This window comes from Meriones unguiculatus, chromosome 1 (genome assembly GCF_030254825.1).
Source record: "Meriones unguiculatus strain TT.TT164.6M chromosome 1, Bangor_MerUng_6.1, whole genome shotgun sequence".
Lineage (NCBI taxonomy): Eukaryota > Metazoa > Chordata > Mammalia > Rodentia > Muridae > Meriones > Meriones unguiculatus.
Genome location: NC_083349.1, coordinates 151,493,206 through 151,499,205, shown reverse-complemented (window position 1 = coordinate 151,499,205; position 6,000 = coordinate 151,493,206). Strand labels below are relative to the sequence as shown.

Below are 6,000 nucleotides of genomic sequence, written 5' to 3'. Positions count from 1 at the left end.
GCCAGATCTTTCTCATTCACAAATTATCAGACAACCTCAAAAGGGGAGAATGCTATCTCATCTCACACTGTCACATTATGTTAAAAAGAACTTACACCATGTCTCACAATGTTATTTAATTTAAAGGGTGCAAGATTCCATTCATCTATGCTCTTCTTGTTATTTGTTTAATTGATTGATTTGAGAATTGCCTAGCTGCGCAGTGTAGGTTGGACCCAAATTTGCGCATCTCAAGCTTCAGATCCTTGAGTGTCAGAATTACAGGTGCGCACAACCACATCTGTCTCACCTTTGTCTTTTGAGAGGCAGATTTTCTTATTTATATTGATTAACTGTGAGAGTGCACCTTGAGCTTCATGGCTGGTCCTACAGCCATCTCCCCATTGGTGTCTGGTAATGTTTTTTGTTTTTGTTTTTCTTTTTCTTTTTTGTATGAAAAGACAGATTGAAATTTCTCGTCACCCTCCTTTCTGTCCTTACCACATCTCATCTTTTCTAGTGTTTCTTCACCTTGTACCTTGATTTATGGGGCAACATTCATTATTCACTCTTTTAGTGACTAAATCTATAAGTCAACTTTCATCTTTTCTGGATCAGGCCTAGTTGAAAGAAAATATACAAAAAAAAATTTAATTTCATGATTCAAAAAATTAGGTAAAAAGGTAATAAATCATCCATAATAGGTAGCATTGAAATATCAGCAGGCTTAGTTTCTGAAACCTGGATTACAACTAACTTCTAAAAACAAAACCTCATTGTACAATTAAAAAAAGTTTTAAAGCTCTTAGCCTCTGAATCTATTTTGCAATATATTTAAAGAGCTTATAAAGCTCTAGTGATTCTCTCCCTTAACCAACAGCCTGCTGTAGGCATGGGGCCAGCATAGCAGTGAAGCCGCCTAGAAAACTTGCCTCTCTCCAACAATCCCTCAGCTAACACATAAGGAAAATAAACTAATTACTGGAAAGTGGTAACAAGAAAATAAAAAGTATGGAAGGGTGGAGAAGCATTAAATGCAAACACACATTAATTGTCTTTGCTGTGGAGAAGGAAGCCGGTGTAGATCCTGAGGGTGGCCATTCAAAGCAGCCTTGGTGTTTGCATAGCATGTGAGAAGAGCCAAGGACCAGGAAAACGACTAATTTTAATTACCAGGGAAGCTGTAAGAACGGGAGCAGAGAGCTCTAGCGGTGTCTTGGCTTCCAGCTGCAGGCTCTGTGAACCTTGCCAATTACAACCTCTCGGAGCCCACTGGGGACCAAAGCCATGCATCCAGCTGAACACAGGCTGAACACACATGTGAACGGGATGTACCTCTCGGTACAGGTGCAGCCCGAGCCTCATGCAGAGTTCCAAGTGTAGACAGGCTGGCAGGGAAGAAAGTATGTGTGGCTTCCACCCTTGTCAGGCACAGGTGCAAGCCACATGGAGTTGGAGACAAAATGCATGTAACAGAATTTATTTCACAAACCCTTGACTCTTACCACACACATGAAGCTGGAGCACTCAAAGACGGAGGGAAAGATGAAAAAAAATGGCAGAAAAATTACATGAAACCAGCCACCTCAAATATACTACGTGGGCTATTTTTCTAACCACGCGCATTGTGTTAAAAAAAAATAATAATAATCAGAAAACCAAACTAAACCAAAACAAAAAGCAACAACAACAAACTGCTATTTTTTTTCACTGTTTCAGAAACTGACTCTAATCCACCACCATCACTGTCACCCCACCACTGTCAATGACAAATACCAGAGCGTCAACCCCGGTGCCCTTAGATAAAACTGGCAGGTATACACAGAAGACAATTGCCTCCCAGTTAGAACCTGATAACACTCTCCCAAGTGCCAGTTCCCCTCTGGAGCCCACAAAAGTGCGCGCTGGGTCTGAGCCTCTGCTTGTTTGAGCTATCAACACATCCTGGCGATCAGCAGGGACAGCAGCAGGCCAAAGGGAGGAAGGGACCCAGTGTCTGCCAGCTCCTGGTGCATCCTTCAGCTAGCACATTCGCTGTCACTGTAAAGACCCAGAGGTGGCCAGGTAGGGGAAACGGAACGGTCTTAGTGACTTCAGAGAGAAAGATGGGGAGGAAACCGGTTGGCGAGTGATGTGAGTGGAGTACCACGTAAAAGAGAAAGAAATCCAAAGCCCTGCTTGAGACACACAGTCTTTTACAGGCAGGGACGTGCTAAATGAGCCTTTGCAGCGAGAGGCAGCGAGGCGCCTGGCGACGGTGACAGCGCTGAGCGGGAGGGGCGCGGGCCACTCTGGGAGGGACCTAGCCAGTCAGGGCGCGCGGCGCGGGGCGCGTGGACGCATTGGAGCATCCGCGCGAGCCCTGAGCAGCAGCGGGAGGAGGCGCCCACCTGCACCTGCCTGCATCTCCCAACAACTCCTCCCTGTTCAACTTGCCAGCAGCCAAGTGCCATTAAAGCTGGCAGCTAGGAGGATGCCTCACCTGGGTCCCCTCTGCTGGGAGAGGCAGGGCAAGCCAGAGAATTCCCAGTGAAGGACTCAGAACTCTGCGATTTCTCTTCTGCCACAGGCTGCGGAGCACCCAAGAAAACTGCTCCATCGGAGCTGTGCCCAGGGCAAGAGGATGGGAGACAGGGATTAAGAGTCACCGAAATGGACAGAGGCAGCTGGCATCTCATTGGTAAGTGGCTGGCATTCCTTCGCTGGTGACTGTTCCTGATGATGGTGCGTTTCAATTCCCAGTCACTTAGGGTTTTTGACACAGTCGCTTCTGCAAAACCACCCTTCATAGCTGTGTTGCCAAAGGTAAAAAGAAAAAAAAAAAAGTGCTCAGTGACTCTTGTTTAAGAACGGGGAAAGCAGTGTTTTTCTCTGATGGGATTTTGTGTTGAAAAGTTGAAGCAAGTATACAACCTATTTGTGTGTCTCATAAGGCTACCTGAAAAGAGGAAAAAAAAAATAGAAGCAAGTAAATTTAGGGATGGCAAATAGCAGCGTAGATAAAAGCGCTTTTTACCAAAGCAATAAAATGTTTAAGGAAGACAATAAATAAATAAAGAAATAAACAAATAAATACAAAAATAAAAATAGGATGGGGTTCTCAGGTCGTGGTTGAGCATCTCATAGACTGAGCAATCTGAGAAGAGAGACCAAATAACTGGGCATCTGGCAGTGCAGTCCCTTGGTAAAATTCAGGAGATATGCAAACAGAGTTCTGCAAAGTTTGAGGACCTGGGAGAAGCGGTGCCTTGACTTATGTTGACTTATTTTCCCCTATACATTGTGCACAGATATGTTTGTTAAATACATGTTCCCCAATTCTTATTTCTACAGAAACTGGGAAGAGAATATTAGTTTGAATTTCCATGATTATGATGTGCAGTAAGCTTAGGATTGCTATGACAACCTGAACATTTTTAGGTTGCTTACTTTTCTAAAATTCCAATAAGAATACACTAATATTTCAGAACAATTTTATGTAAAATTAGCATGAGTAAGACAGTTCACATGGTGATTTTAGGACAGGTTTGGAGAACTTTCTTAGTGGTCTGTGTGTAAGGCTTTGCCCATATGAAGATAATATGTTTTTGTGAAGTCACTTAGGTACTTCAGCTCTCTGTTCTGATTCTGAGTCTTAGCTATGAGAAAGAATGATAATAGTAACAAATCTTAAAAGAGCAGTATCAGAAAACAATGAATTAAGTTTACATAAGGTTGTAAATGTAACTGGTCATTACTGGGCTGCAACCCACCTATTGAGTTACCTCTAGATGTCACAGCATGCTAGTAAGGACTGCATTCTGATTCATACCAAGACTAAACCGAGGCTAAGACATGAGAAGATTCTTACAAAGTGTCAGTGGCCAGTGAAGAGCAACTCCTCTGTGGTTCTTCCCGAATTTCTCATTTAATGGGGGAAGTACCTTAAGGTTTTCAGAAGCACAAGCCCTAAGTCTTAAGCTTGTCTGGCATGCTTATGCTGATCAGACGCTGAGCCCAGCAAATGACCATATAGAAATAGATTTCAAAAAGTGATTAAAACAGTGGGTATATCATGCAAAATTTCAATCGAATCTACTTAAGGGTAGAAGGAACACAGTTCTGAGTCAAAAGTTAAAACAATAAATGTAATATAGAAAAGAGTTTTTATTTTTTTTTTAATTGTCTGTCTTAGCTGGAATGTCAGATGTTAGCAGTGGCTGTAGCATCAGTAGACTGCTTAGCGTAAGGTTGAGAATGCTGGAGGTAAAGGTTGCTGTACCCTTCAACAGTACCTAAACCCTTTGAAAACTAACAGAAGAAAAACTGTATTAGACATCTCTCTGGCTCCATATGCAAGTAAATAGTAAAATAGCAAGCTTAGAAGTTAAAAAAATAAAAAAAAATATTACAATGATGAACTAAATGCTGCCCTTTGGCAAGAGGTCAGGATGTTCATGTATATTATAGAGAGTGGTAGAATTTTCAAGTGGCGGTCTGATATACCTGAGCATTTCTCAAGCTTTTTAAAATTACTTTGGCCATTAGGGGGCCTGAAACCTAGTAGCTATTGGGTAAACAATCAGAGAGAAAAACTTAAGTTTTACAGATAGAATTTGTTCATTTATTGAACATTATAAATCTGCTGTGCACAAATATGTGTTTAAAGTTAAGCTTTAATAATTTAATTTAATGGATGATGGAACTTGTTTGTTATGTGTGTTTCTTTATGTGTCTTTTTATTTGACCATTTGTGAAGTCTTTACTGCCTTCAAGGTAGCAGGTGGGAGCATGGTTTGCTGGTCAGGCTGACTTAGCAATTGGGACCAGAGGGTATCATGAAGGGCAGAGGGCTAGGCAAATGAAGACATCAAGTGTGTGATGTGCTGGCAAAGGCATTGTGGGTTTTTCTTTACTGGAAGATAAAACAAAAGATACATTTTTGTAAAGAATAAAATAAAAGCATGACAAGTTGCCTGATTAGGATAGAGTGTGGATGACTGATACATACAATTGAGTCATGCTCAGCACATTTTATAACAGACCGAAGTAAAGCATGTCATCAATAGTTCTGTTCTAAGATTCAGTAAAGCCGAAATATTTGAATGATTACAATTTACTTCATCCACACAATCACACATTCTTGACTACCTGTTATTTTAATTACGTGTGAAAGATATTTTAATGCTAGAAGGTTGGCAGTGATTTCTCTTCAAAGACATATATGCCTTTATGTATTTCTCAAACTCTGGCATCAAAAGCTCATGAATGTGCCCCTCTTTCTTATTCCCAAAGATACAGACCTGTAGTAAGCCAGTTTTGTGTTTCTGAGATGCTATTTTTCTAGACAAGTGTTCAGAATATGATAAGATGCTCCATGAACTTTTCAGCACTTTAGAACGGGAGTGAGGCTGGTCGGAAACTCAGCTGTCACATCCCTGCAGGTCTATTTCCTGAGCCCTTGTGATCAATAAGTCCACATTAGAAGCTTGTTCCCTTTAAAAAGTAATGAAGTTCATAAAACTCCTTAACACTTAAATTTGGATTAAAGACCATTATGAACTTTTCCAATCTCCCTTCTCTTTAAGAGTATTGAATATTCCTATGTATATTATAAGTAGGTTATGATAAATAGAATATATTATTTTTTCAATTAGTATGAGACTTACTTTTCTAATAAATGGTTTCTATTATAAGTCAATAAAACAAATTATTGTGTTTTAACGCAGTGGCTATTAGAATAATTGTAAATGGCTTTACTTTATATAGAAACACTTTTTAAAAATCCATGCTATATAATTAATTATCTATTTAAAATTATTTCTTCTGAGTTAAATGCACTGGACTTGTTTTTTCAAAACTACATATAAAACTTACATTGTTTTACACACTAATATTTTTGGCTAACTTAAATGTGGGTTATTTTTATCACTATTGATCTCATGACTTAAAATGCAAAGTGTTTGAGTATATATTCTGAAGCACTATGCCAGTGAGGGCCGTTTGGCATTGTTCAGAAAGCCAAGCATCTGATCAAAAAAC

At 40.0% G+C, this 6,000-nt stretch overlaps 1 protein-coding gene across 2 annotated transcripts in view; it reads left to right on the top strand.

Annotated features, from left to right (window-relative positions):
• Positions 1–2,206: 2,206 nt before the first annotated feature.
• Cntn5 (contactin 5) overlaps positions 2,207–6,000 on the top strand; it is a 1,228,807-nt gene continuing 1,225,013 nt past the window's right edge. The window contains exon 1 of one of the 2 annotated variants that reach the window (XM_060369300.1): positions 2,207–2,659. The gene's annotated coding sequence lies outside the window, so the exon portion shown is untranslated. The remainder of the gene's footprint in view (positions 2,660–6,000) is intronic. The other variant, XM_060369297.1, reaches the window with a different exon arrangement.